The sequence below is a fragment of the Dromiciops gliroides genome, chromosome 2 (assembly GCF_019393635.1).
Source record: "Dromiciops gliroides isolate mDroGli1 chromosome 2, mDroGli1.pri, whole genome shotgun sequence".
Taxonomy (NCBI): Eukaryota; Metazoa; Chordata; class Mammalia; order Microbiotheria; family Microbiotheriidae; genus Dromiciops; species Dromiciops gliroides.
In genome coordinates, this window is record NC_057862.1 from 631,526,057 (window position 1) to 631,540,881 (window position 14,825).

The 14,825-nt window shown below is 36.9% G+C and overlaps 1 pseudogene; it reads right to left on the reverse strand.

Moving 5' to 3' along the window:
- Window positions 1–14,345, reverse strand: part of LOC122739438 — a 105,443-nt pseudogene extending 91,098 nt beyond the window's left edge.
- Between the last annotated feature and the right edge of the window lie 480 nt (window positions 14,346–14,825).

Consider the following 14,825-nt stretch of genomic DNA (forward strand, 5'->3'; position numbering starts at 1 on the left):
TCTATGGAGGCAGGACATTTTATATGTGAAGGTGGAAGACAGAAGTAGCTTCCAATTATAATAATATAAGTTAAGCCTCTTTTAATTTGAGATAACAGACCGACTGTTTTTGAAAGTTGAGAGACATGTAAATCCTGTCCCCAAACCAATTGGTTTGGTATTCTCATTTTCCTGGTAGAGATGAGGGCTCTGCCTTACATCAGCATAGGGGCATTGTAGAAGGGAAGGCTCAATTTGCTGAGAGGGGAAGCTTAAGTTCTCATCCTATTCCCCTCTGGAGACACTTTGAGTGGAAGTCCCCCTTTAGGACTCTTCAAGTTGATTCTGCTTCCAAATTTGAGAAAGAAGCTATTAAAGTCCAACCCCACTTATTTTGCTGAAGGAAGGAATCTAGAAAACATGAGAGGAGTTGGAAGTCCCTTTCTTGTCCCTATTTCCAGCTTGCTACTCCAGAGATTTTGGGGAGTTTCCCCTTAGATGAGATCTGGGACAATATTTCATGGTTGTGTTGTTATCTTGCTCCCAATGGGAGAACTCCTTCATTTTGTATTGTCTGGTATATATTTCCTGATGTATAACTTTTTTTTTTGGCAGGGTAATGGGGTGTTAAGTGACTTGCCCAGGGTGACACAGCAAGCAAGTGTCAAGTGTCTGAGGCTGGATTTGAACGAAAGTCCTCCTGAATCCAAGGCTGGTGCTTTATCTACTGCACCACCTGGCTACCCCTAACATGTATTACTTTTTATGATTTTTGTTTTGCTATAATTTGTATAAATTGATTTCTTTGCTATTTATTATGCATGTATGCCATTGTGTAATGTGTATTAGGTGGGGAAGGGATCAAACCTTGGATACTGAGTTTGGGGTCCCTTTTGTGAAAAATCAGTCAAAAGTCAGATGGAACTCAGTCATATCCGCTGGATAAACAATATTTAAGGGAGCAGATAAATATAATTCTAGCCCAGTAGCCCCTCTTTCTGTAGAGACTAGAATGGTGGCTTCCAGATCAAACCTCCTGCTTCCCCTCCTGACAAGAATGGATGTCTTTTTCAGAAAAGGGTAAGGGATGGGCTGGTATGGAGAGACTATAGATGTCTATTCTGCATCCTTTGAACCACACTTTAACACAGCCCCTTCTCCTTAAACATAGAGAGCTCTGTGCATTTGTTGGGCCCAATTAAGTCCATATAGGTACAACTATAATATAGATATTGGTGCTATTATTATTATGCATGAGAATAAGGGAGCTAATAGAGATTTTTCTGAGGAAGAATTGAGCACACTTGGGAAGAAGTCTAGTTACCTATTTGGCTTGTGTTTCCTTTCGTGTGTGTGTGTGTGTGTGTGTGTGTGTGTGTGTGTGTGTGTGTGTGTGTGCAGAAATCATCTGTTTAAACTATGCTAAAAATGGCCAGAAGTCTTGGGAGCAAAGGATGCCTGCAGTCTCACAGTTACTATAAGAACACAAATACAAACCTAGAACTCCTGATTTTAGTTGCACCCCTGCTTTTCTTATTAGATCATAGCCCCTCTCCTAAATCAACATGGTTGCACATAGCAACCTGGGCATGCAGCAAGTCAAAGAACCAGCACACTCTATTGAATTACTCTTTGTATGCTAGGTCATTGGAAGTTTTTAATTTAGTTTGAAATTTCTTGGTGACCTCTTAGAAGGTGAAGTACAAAAGAACAATTTTAATAAGTCGTCTCCTTCTTTTCTGGGGACTCACTTATTTTTGGCAGTGTGAGAATATTGCATTCTGCCATGTGCTCCAAACAGAATTTTGATTTTTGTTCAGGGTCAGTTAAAATGTGCTTAAAACCCAAATGTGTAGCTAGGTTTTGATTCTTGCTCTAAAGTCTTATTATATGTTGTTTAGTATTTAAAGAGATGGCACTGAAATCCCTCTCTCTCATGTAGTTGACATATTGGGCTAATAAAGTTTAAAATAAATTTGCCTCCATTGTGGTTGGTGTCTCTGTTTTTTATAGGAATGTAAATCTGGTGGCTCTGCTTTCAGTGGCTATTGATCAAATGTCTTCAGAAAACAGGAGTCATTTCAGATCTAGGAAATGATGTTTGTGAGAAGGGCCCCATACAAGACCTTTTCTAAGGCCCCACAACTGGAGTCTGACCCAGTGGTAAATGAGATTTTCTGAGGGAGGATAGACTAAGTGAAAGTCATTATACAGGTCCTGCCAATCAAACATTGATCAGTCAGTAAAAAAGAAAAAATACTTATTGAGCATCTACTCTAGGTGGAGGCACTGTGCTAAGCTATGAATAGAATGAAATGATTCATGTCCTTAAGGATCTTACATTCTATCAGAGATAGCATATATATGCATAGCTTTATATAAGGTAATGTGTGTGGAGGCATTAGTAATTGTCAAAGGATTGGGGAGAACTTGAAAAGCTTCTAGTAGAAGTTGCTGCTTGAGGTAAGCATTGAAGGAAGATAGGGATTCTAAGTGATGGAATTTAAGAGAGATTGAATTATAGATATGGGAGGTAGTAAAGGCAAAGGTATAAACAGGGAAGATGAGGTGCTATGAATAAAACAATAGTCCCTACTCATAACATTAAGATGAACTTAGTTCAGAACACAGTTTATAGACTTTCTGTCTTCCACTATTTCATCCCCCTAATTCTTCAGACATACAAATCTAAATTTATTTTGTTGGGTTTAGGTTAGGGATATCAGTGATGACTCAAAATATCATTAGTGTCTCTTTGTTGCATATAGAATCAAGTTCCATCTTTTCAATATAGTCTAGCATCTCTCACCACCCATTATGTCTTATAAATCTTATCTGACATAGGGAGGTATGTTGTGGAATGCACAGAATGTAGGACCTGTAGTCAGAAAGATGTGTGTTGAAATCCATCCTCCTAGTTTTGTTGACTATGTGACCCAGGGCAAGTCACTTAACTTCTTTCTGCTCAGTTTCCTCATCTATAAAATGAAGGTAACAAATAGCACCTACTTCCCGGAGTGGTTATGTGGGTCATATGAAATAATATTTGTACATTGCTTTGTAAACATTAAATGCCAGGTATCATAATCATTAGCATCACCACTACCACCACCATCATCATCAATTATAAATATTTCTTCCATAACTTTTATACCCCAAAGAAAAATGTTTCTGTCTCTAGGTATGCCTGCCATGGAGTAGCAAGGTGTAATAAAAAGATTACTGCACTTTTAGTTAGGAGACCTCAGGTAAAATTCTTGCTTTTCCTTCACATATGTGACCTTTTGAATGCCATTTCCTTTTCTTTGGTGTTTAGTTTCTCCATTTATAAAATGAGTTGGTCACACTCAATGATCTCTAAAATCCCTACTGGTTCGAACCGTTCTTTGGAAATAATGTAGCCCCAAACACCTTTTTTGCTTCCTGTGAATATTTCTATATATTATTCAAAGCCAAATTTCAAAATAATTTCCTTCATGAAGTCTTCCATGAAATCCTCTATCAATTATAATCTTAACTCATGTCAATATATTGAACTCTCTTTTGTACCTCTTTATTAAACTTATCCTGTAGTGTTGCATATTATAATTATTTCATTTTGCATCTTATTTTTGTACTAAGTGCCATTCTTCATGATGCCTTCACTGATCTTCAAGGTCAGAGACAAGATTCAGGAATTGATTAGATATTTGTGTTGAGTTAGAATGAGGAGTCAAGGAAAACACTGTGATTGTGATTGTAGGTAACAAGGAAGATACTGATGACCTTGCCCATGATGGGGAAATATACAAGAGGATAAAGATTATGGTTGAAATAATAAGCTCTATTTGGGAAACTGCGAGATTTTTTAAATTTTTTGTGGGGCAATGAGGGTTAAGTGACTTGCCCAGGGTCATATAGCTAGTAGGTATCAATTGTCTGAGGCCAGATTTCAAATGAGGTCCTCCTGAATCCAGGGCCACTGCTTTTTCCACTGTGCCACATAGTTGCACCTGAAACATTGAGTTTTTAATACCTCCAGTTTACCTAGTTCTATACGTCCAAAAACAACTAGTGATGTGGAATTATAGATTAGGAGAGAGTTGAGGACTATCTATATGAATCTGGGAATAATCGGCAAAGTGATGATAACTGAGCCCAGCAGAGCTCGTGAAATCACCACTTTGGATAGCATATGGGTAAAAGAGGAGAGAGAAAGAGAGAGAGAGAGAGAGAGAGAGAGAGAGAGAGAGAGAGAGAGAGAGAGAGAGAGAGAGAGAAAACTAGAGCCTTTCAGGAAACCTGTTATTAGTAGGTGTTTCATTGATGAAGAATAGGTAGTGGCACAGTGCTGAACTTGGACTAAGGAGGAACTGAGTCAAAATACAGCTTAAATCACTTACTCAATTTGTAACCCTGGTCATCACTTTACCTTTTTCTGTTTCAGTTTCCTCATCTGCGAAATTGTTATATGAGAGCATCTGTCTCCCACTGTTAGTGTTAAGATAATAAAAAGTCTTTATAAAGTACTTTGAAAACCTTATAAAATATATAAAGCACCATATAAAGTCTACTTATTTTAATGTCATTAATAATAATAGTTTAATGGCTAGAAAAGAAGGCTGAAAAGAAACAGACAAGTAGAAGGAAAACAAAGAGGGGGAAGTGTCATGATAACCTAAAGAGTCAGTCAGTGGGGACAACTAGGTGGTGCAGTGGATAAAGCACCAGCCCTGAGTTCAAATCCGGCCTCAGACACTTAACACTTACTAGCTGTATGATCCTGGCCAAGTCACTTGACCCCAATTGCCTCACCAAAAAAAAAAAAAAAAAGGAGTCAGTCAGTGATTATGTATTTAAGATCCTCCTATGTATCAAATATTGCATTGAGCACTAAGTATACCAAAAAATGGCAAAAAAAAAAAATCATCCTTATCCTGAAGGTTTTCATATTCTAATGTGGGGATTGGGAATCATGTAAGTCCCTCTGTACCTTCAAGATATATACAATGTATAAGTAGAGAGCATGAAGGAGGAAGAGAAAATTAATAGTGGCTAATTACATGATACATGAGGATTGAGAAAATACCATTAGATTGGGCAATACAAGAGATCATTGGTAATTTTGGACCAGGCATTGAATGATGAGAACAGAAAGCAAATTTTGAGTATTTAGAAGACAGAGAAGAGGAACTGGAGGTATCTAGCATAGATACCAAAGGGCTTAGTTAAAAATGAAAGGAGAGTTCAGATGATAGGATCAAGTGAGGGCTTATAGTAGGCTTTTCCTTGGCTCCCTTGGAAGCCACTTTATTAGTAACTATATAGCATGTCTTCCTTAGATATTTGAGAGTTCACAAGATCACAACAATTTAGAGATATAAACTTTTTTTTTGGTCTTAGGCATAATTTAACACTTCCCTTTTACATATGTGGGAACTGGGGACCAAATGGGTTAAATGACTGCCAAAACTTGACTACTAAATAGTTTGCCAACATTTAACCCCAAGCCTTCCACCTCCATATTTAGTGTTCTTCTCACTACAACATAGGTTATCTGGAAATGATTCTAATGGAGAGGAGAATAAAGATTAAGGGGGGGGGGCAGAGCCAAGGTGGCAGAGAGGAAGCAGCAAACTGCCTGAGCTCTCCTTCTGTTCCCACAAAAAGAACATTAAATCAAGCCTCTGGACAGATTCTGAAACTACAGAACCTGCAAAGGGACAGAGAGACACAGTCCTCCAACCAGAGATAATTTAGAAGACTTCAGGAAAAGGTCGGTCTTACTCTGGCAAAAGGGAGGCCCAGCGCAGGGCAGCAACCCAGCGCCGAGGGGGTCAGGGCAAGTCAGCAGGAGCTGCGGGTCACAGCCAAACAACTGAGGCCCCTGGAACCTGGTTCAAAAATCTGGTGGCCAAGAAGGACAGTGGAAAAACCTACCTGCACTGCTCGGGAGGGCCACAAACGGGTCAGGTGGGAATGGATGCCAGGAGTGGGCACCTGGCTGGCCGAGCGCACCCAGACAGGAAGTGCAGGGCGGGGGATCTCCACACACCATAAAGGCCTCAGAGTAAAAAGCCGGTCTCACAGCACCTATACCCATGTACAAGAAGCCCTAAACAGGGACCCTGGTGCCCCCAGAGCAGACCTCAACTTAAAAAATAAATAAAGAAGCTGCAATAATGAGTAAGAAGCAAAAAAGAGCCCTCTCCAGTGAGAGCTTCTGTATCAATAGGGAAGAAGCCAACGCAAACTCAGATGAGGACAATACCTTCAAATTGCCTACATGTGAAGCCTCACAAGGGAAGGTGAATTGGTCTCAGGAACAACAAGCCTTCCTGGAAGATCTCAGAAAGGATTTTAAAAATCAATTGAGAGAGGTAGAAGAAAAAATGGGGAGAGAAATGAAAGCAAAACAAGAAAACTATGAAAAAAGAATCAGCAGCTTGGAAAAGGAAGCACAAAGATTGACTGGCCAAATGGAAAAAAATGTGCATAATTTCACTGAAGAAAACAATGCCCTAAAAAATTCAGTTGACCAAATGGAAAAATAGGTGCATAATCTCATTGAAGAAAACAATGCCTTAAAAAATTCATCTGGCCAAATGGAAAAAAAGGTACATAATCTCATTGAAGAAAACATTGTCTTAAAAAATTCACTTGGCCAAATGGAAAAAAAGGTGCATAATCTTACTGAAGAAAACAATGCTTTAAAAATTAAAATTGGACAGTTGGAAGATAAGGAATCCATGAGACACTGGGAATCAGTCAAGCAGAATCAAAAGAATGAAAAAATAGAAGAAAATGTGAAATACCTCATTGGAAAGACAACTGATCTGGAAAACAGATCGAGGAGAGACAATTTGAGAATCATTGGACTGCCTGAAAGCCATGACCAGAAAAAGAATCTAGACACCATATTCCAGGAAATTATTAAGGAGAACTGTCCTGATATCATAGAATCAGAGGATAAAATCATCATTGAAAGAATCCACCAATCACCTCCTGAACGAAACCCCAAAAGGAAAACTCCAAGGAATATTGTAGCCAAATTCCAGAATTATCAGGTGAAGGAGAAAATACCCTAAGCAGCCAGAAAAAAGCAATTTAAATATCATGGAGCCATAGTCAGGATTGCTCAGGACCTGGCAGCTTCAACATTAAAGGACGGCAAGGCTTGGAATATGATATTCCATAAGGCAAAGGAACTTGGATTGCAGCCAAGAATCTATTACCCATCAAAAATGTGCATTTTCTTTCAGGGGAAAAGATGGACATTTAATGACATTGGGGACTTTCAATCTTTCCTGGTGAAATGACCAGAACTGAATAGAAAATTTGATCTCAACATACAAAACTCAAGAGAAGTTTAAAAAGGTAAACAGAGGGGGAAAAAAAAAAGGTTACCCTATTAGGTTAAACTGTTTATATCCCTACATGGGAAGATAATACTCATAACTCTTAAGAACTGTAAAGGTATTTGGGCAGAGAGAAGGACTTTACACAGAGGGTATAAATATAAATTGTCTTTGATGTGATGATACAAAAAAAAAATTTAAGGGGTTCAAAAGGGAGTCTATGGGGAGGAGAGGAAAGGGGAGGGGGAAGGGGATGAATTATATCATATGAAGAGGTGAAAAAAAACCTATTACAATGGAGGGAAAGAAAGGAGGGGTGAACATTGTTTCAACCCTATTCTCATTAGATTTGATTCAAAGAGGGAAGAACATATATGTTCATTGGGATAAAGAAACTTAACTCATTCTTTAGGGAAGCAAAAGGGGAAGGGAAAGGGGGGGACTGATAGAAGGGAGGACAAAAGCAAGGGAGAAAAGGGTAAAGAAAAGAGAGGTGGGTGATAAAAAGGGAGGGCAGATTGGAGGAGGCAGGGGTAAGAAGTAAAACATCGGTGAGGAGGAATAGGGTGAAAGAAGGGGGGGAAGTACAAAGGGGGTAAAAATAATGGAGGGGAATAGACAGTCAGTAATAATAACTGTGAATGTGAATGTGATGAACTCTGCTATAAAACGGAAGCGAATTGCAGAGTGGATTAAAAACCAGAATCCTACAATATGCTGTTTACAAGAAACACATTTCAAGCAGAGAGATAGACACAGAGTAAAGGTAAAAGGCTGGAGTAGAATATATTATGCTTCAGCTAAAGTAAAAAAAGCAGGGGTAGCAATCCTTATCTCAGACAACGTGCAGGCAAAAATAGATCTCATTAAAAGTGAAATTACATCTTGCTTAAAGGTACTATAGATAATGAAGTAATATCAATATTGAATATGTATGCGCCAAGTGGTATAGCATCCAAGTTCTTAAAGGAGAAGTTAAATGAGTTACAAGAGGAATTAGACAGTAATACTATACTAGTGGGGGATCTGAATCTCCCCCTCTCAGAATTAGATAAATCTAGCCAAAAAATAAATGAGAAAGAAGTAAAAGAGGTGAATAGATTACTAGAAAAGTTAGACATGATAGATGTCTGGAGAAAATTGAATGGAGATATAAAGGAATATACCTTTTTCTCAGCAGTACCTGGCACATTTTCAAAAAATGATCATGTATTAGGGCACAAAAACATCATAGTTAAAGGAAGAAAGGCAGAAATAGTAAATGCATCCTTTTCAGATCATGATGCAATAAAAATTACATGTAAGAAAGAGCCAGGGAAAAGCAGAATGAAAATCAATTGGAAACTAAATAATTTCATTCTAAAGAATGAATGGGCCAAACAAGAAATCATAGAAACAATCAATAACTATATCCAAGAAAATGACAATAATGAGACAATATACCAAAATCTATGGGATGCAGCCAAAGCAGTGCTTAGGGGAAAATTTATAGCTCTAAATGCTTACATGAATAAAAAAAAGAGGTGATTAATGAATTGGGCATGCAACTAAAAAAGCTAGAAAAAGAACAAATTAGAAATCCCCAATTAGATACTAAATTAGAGATCCTGAAAATCAAAGGAGAAATTAATAAGATTGAAAGCAAAAAAACTATAGAATTAATCAATAAAACTAAGAGCTGGTTTGATGAAAAAAACAATAAAATAGATAAAATATTGGTTAATTTGATTAAAAAAAAGAAAGAAGAAAACCAAATTACCAGTATCAAAAATGAAAAACGGGATGTTACCACCAATGAAGTGGAAATTAAATCAATAATTAGGAATTATTTTGCCCAACTGTATGCCAATAAATTTGACAATCTAAATGAAATGGATGAATATTTACAAAAATACAAACTGTCCAGGTTAACTGAAGAGGAAATAAAATCCTTAAATAAACCCATATTAGAAAAAGAAATTGAACAAGCCATTAATGAACTCCCTAAGAAAAAATCCCCAGGGCCAGAGGGGTTTACAGGTGAATTTTACCTAACATTTAAAGAACAATTAATTCCAATATTATACAAATTATTTGGAAAAATAGCTGAAGAAGGAGTTCTACCAAATTCGTTTTATGACACAAATATGGGGGTGATACCAAAACTAGGCAAAGTAAAAACAGAGAAAGAAAATTATAGACCAATTTCCCTAATGAATATTGATGCTAAAATCTTAAATAAGATAGTAGCAAGGAGATTACAGCAAGTGATCACCAGGATAATACACTATGACCAGGTGGGATTTATACCAGGAATGCAGGGCTGGTTCAACATTAGGAAAACTATTAACATAATCAACCACATCAATAAGAAAACCAACCAAAATCATATGATTATCTCAATAGATGCAGAGAAAGCTTTTGACGAAATACAACATCCATTCCTAATAAAAACATTGGAGAGTTTAGGAATAGGGGGATCTTTCCTTAAAATAATAAACAGTATCTACCTAAAGCCATCAGCAAGTATTATATGCAATGGAGATAAATTAGAGGCCTTCCCAATAAGATCAGCCATGAAACAGGGATGTCCATTATCACCCCTATTATTTAATATTGTCCTAGAAATGTTAGTTTTAGCAATCAGAGAAGAGAAAGGAATTAAAGGAATTAGAATAGGCAAGGAGGAAACAAAACTATCACTCTTTGCAGATGATATGATGGTATACTTAAGGAATCCTCGAGAATCAACTCAAAAATGACTTGAAACAATTAACAACTTTAGCAAAGTCGCAGGATATAAAATAAATCCACATAAATCATCAGCATTTCTATACATGACCAACAAAGTCCAGCAGCAAGAGATAGAAAAAGAAATTCCATTTAAAGTAACGGTAGATAATATAAAATACTTGGGAGTCTACTTGCCAAGACAAACCCAGGAACTCTATGAACACAACTACCAAACACTCTTCACACAAATCAAATCAGATCTAAATAATTGGAAAGATATCAATTGCTCATGGATAAGCAGAGCTAATATAGTAAAATTGACAATACTGCCTAAATTAATTTACTTATTCAGTGCCATACCAATCAGACTACCTAAAATTTATTTTATAGAGCTAGAAAAAATAATAACAAAATTAATCTGGAAAAACAAAAAATCAAGAATATCCAGGGAAATAATGGAAAAAAATTCACAGGAAGGTGGGTTAGCGGTACCAAACCTGGAGCTTTACTATAAAGCAGCAGTCATCAAAACTATCTGTTACTGGCTAAAAAATAGAGTGGTGGATCAATGGAATAGGCTAGGCTCAGGAAATGCAGTAGTAAATGACACTAGTAATGTAGTGTTTGATAAACCCAAAGACTCCAGCTTCTGGGATAGGAACTCAGTATTTGACAAAAACTGCTGGGAAAACTGGAAGAGAGTATGGCAGAAATTAGGCATAGACCAACATCTGACACCTTATACTAAAATAAGGTCAAAATGGATACACGATTTAGACATAAGAGGTGATACTATAGGTAAATTAGGAGAGAAAGGAATAGTCTACCTATCAGATCTTTGGAAAGGAAAACAGTTTTTGACCAAACAAGAGATAGAGTATATTATAAAATGCAAAATGGATGATTTTGATTACATTAAATTAAAAAATTTTTGTACAAACAGGAGCAATGCATCCAAAATTAGAAGGGAGGCAGAAAGCTGGGAAACAATTTTTGAGGCCAGTACTTCTGATAAAGGCCTTATCTCTAAAATATATAGGGAACTAAATCAAATTTATAAGAATCCAAGTCATTCCCCAATTGAGAAATGGTCAAAGGATATGAACAGGCAGTTTTCTGATGAAGAACCCAAAGTTATCTATTCCCATAAGAAAAAATGCTCTAAATCTCTAATGATTAGAGAGATGCAAATAAAAACAAATCTGAGGTACCACCTGACACCTATCAGATTGGCTAAAATGACAAAAAAGGAAAATAATAAATGTTGGAGAAGCTGTGGGAAAATTGGAACACTAATGCATTGTTGGTGGAGCTGTGAACTGATCCAACCATTCTGGAGAGCAATTTGGAATTATGCCCAAAGGGCAATAAAGCTGTGCATACCCTTTAACCCAGCAATACCACTTTTGGGTCTTTTTCCGAAAGAGTTCATGGAAGGGGGAAAGGGACCCACATGTACAAAAATATTTTAGCTGCTCTTTATGTGGTGGCAAGGAATTGGAAGTTGAGGGGGTGCCCATCAATTGGGGAATGGCTGGACAAGTTGTGGTATATGAATACAATGGAATACTATTGTGCTATAAGAAACGATGAGCAGGAGGAGTTCAGAGAAACCTGGAGGGTCTTGTGTGGGCTGATGATGAGTGAGATGAGCAGAACTAGAAGAACATTGTACACAGTAACATCAACATTGAGTGTTGATCTACTATTATGGACTATATTCTTCTCACCAATGCAATGGCACAGAAGAGTTCCAGGGAACTCATGATGGAAGAGGATCTCCAAATCCAGGGGAAAAAAAAAAGAACTGTGGAGTATAGATGCTGAATGAACCATACTATTTCTTTTGTTTTTGATGCTGTTTTTTTTTTTCTATTTTGAGGCTTTCCATCATTGCTCTGATTTTTTTCTCTTATAACATGACTAATGCAGAAATAGGATTAATGTTATTATGTACATATATATATATATATATATATATATATATATATATATATATATATATATATATATATATATATATATATATATATAACCTATATCAGATTACCTGCTGTCTAGGGGAGGGGGGAGGGAGGGGAGGGAGGGAGAAAAATCTAAAATTGTAAAGCTTGTATAAACAAAAGTTGAGAACTATCTTTACATCTAACAGAAAAAAATAAAATACTTTATTAATTAAAAAAAAAGATTAAGTGGGCCTTTTTCTTTAAACTGAAATGAATAGGCTTCTTGGTTGGGACAAAAGTGTTGGATGGCAGATGATATCTATTTTTCCTTCATATGCCCTAGCTTTTTAATCATAATATCACCTTGTGATTCTTAGGGTATCAAATTTTATCATGTGCTGCTACAACTTCTTTCATCCCAGTGCCCAAATTTGGGCAATATTTTAAGGAAATTTTAAGAACCTTTTTTTATCAAGTTCACACTGAAGTTTTATGACATAGAGAAATTAATTCTCTGCCTCATTACCATAGCAACAGCACATACTACTACATAAGTTTTTATGCATCAGAAATTTTAAAGTGAGGTGCTGATCTGCCTTCTCAGAGAAGATTTGGAGGATGATCTTAATTCAGCGAGGGGGGCACACAGACATTGCTGGTGTGCATACTTAGTTTGGAGAAGAGGGCAGATAATTGGTTAGCTAGCCTGGCAAAACCTTCAGAAAATAGAATGGAAGAGCTGGAAGCAATTCTTAGGAAATTTAGATTGATTTCTTTATTTTATAGAGGATGAAACAAGTATATCAACATCCAGTTGTTTATTGAACATTTCATAGGTAAAGGAACAAATTGTTCTTATATACCCATTCCATTGGTGGAATCTGCCAAGGTAAGTATTCACATGCTGGCGTAGCCATCCCCATAACTCACTGAGGGGTTGAAACTTTCCATTTACTCTCAGCTTGGTGGATCCTGTTTGCTAAGACAATTTTATAAGGGTATAGTCACGAATCATGCTACAGTTTAGACACACAGGTGAGAGTTGGGTGAGAATTGGATAGTAAAGATGGCAGAAAAGACCTAAAAAAGACTGGGCAGGAATACAAACATGCCTAAAAATACAATGCATATATTTTATCTCTGCATATATGCAAGCCCATACATACAGATGTGTACATGTGTATATACATATGTGTATGCATGTGAATATGCATGCTCATATATAGATATATGCATATGTGTGTGTATATATCATCTTCCACAGGTGTGCTGAAACCATCTGGAATAGGAATTTTGACTAGAAATTGTTAGATTTTCAATATTAGCCTTTACACCTCAGAAATTTGCAATCATTACAAATTAGGGCTTAATGCATTGCTATTTTGATTATCTAGACTTAAGAAAGTAATTGATAAAAATTTAATAATGCAAATTAAACTTAAAATTTTTCATGCATAGTTTCTTTTCCAGAGAACTGGACATATTTACCAGCATACTTCTGCTTTTCCCCAATTTAGTTATCAAATGTCTACCAAATCTGCTTTGCCAATATTTCTCATATTCATCCTCTCTTTTCCTCTTGTCAGCACTTTGGTTTGAGAATATATTATGTCTTTCTTAGACTTTTTAGTATCCCCCATCTGGCCTTTCTATCTCTAGCATCCCCCTCTCTCCAATAATCTTTGTCATGGCTTACCTTTAGGTACCCATATTCCTGTCCTTGGATGCAGGTCTCCAGACACTTTGTGTTCTGGATAAAGAGAGTTAGGGAGGAAATTGAGAAATAGGGTGGTCAAGGGTAGGGAGGGACATGAAAGACTTTTCACTCCCAAATACCACAATCAGATTCTCTCCTTACCTCCATCATTTAGTCACTTTGTCTCCTTTAAGGTTCATATAATTATTAGTATTAATAACTGATTAGTGAATCTAAAGCTAGAAAAAGGGTACTTAGGAAGTTTAAAAGATCCATTTGAAAATTTAAAGTAAAAACTGCCGATACTTAGCAGTACTTTCCAATTTAAGGGGATACGGGAGGGGAAATATTACCCAACCAGAAGATAAGAAGATGGAGGTTCAGTTTGTCACTTCATTGTCACCAAACTGTGTAATTTAAAATTCTAAATATGGGTTCTACTCTGTCCCCCCAGTTTTTTGGGGAAACTGACTAAAATCACTGATAAATGAGTTTAAGTTTTTTAAAGGTTTATTGAAAGGTAGTAAAAGAAAGAAAAAGATTGAGAACAGATTTCCTATAACATGACAATCCTAACCTTCCTAAGTTCCCACTTCTGAAGTCCTCAGCAACCACACTGATCTCTCGTACCAAAAGAGGAAGCACTCTCTCGCCAGTGTCCGCTTCCTCCTTCATGTTCCCCTACCAGAAATGGGAGGTTCTTCAAGCTGATTGGCTAGTGTCATTCAAATTCATTGGTTCACTGCCCCCTAAGGTGGTCTCAATGTAAAGTATAAAGTTTTTAGCTTCTGAGAACAATACCTTCTTAAGTACCAGCCAGATGTGCTTACTATCTAGTAAGCAGTCAACAGTCACCTTATCCAATTCAATCAGTCTCCAGGTGGGCCCCTAAGTATCTGCTAAATCTCATATATCACATTCCATTATCTTGACACACCACCAAAATACCACCTCCACATTAACGTTCATGTTCAAGAATTCCGAAATCCTCTCACCCATACCTAATTTATTGGCTTTCCATTTCTTCCTCTGCCTTCCCATACCAAACTCTACTTTTCCTTTTTTTTTTTTTTTTTTTGGTGAGGCACTTGGGGTTAAGTGACTTGCCCAGGGTCACACAGCTAGTAAGTGTGTAAAGTATCTGAGGCCAGATTT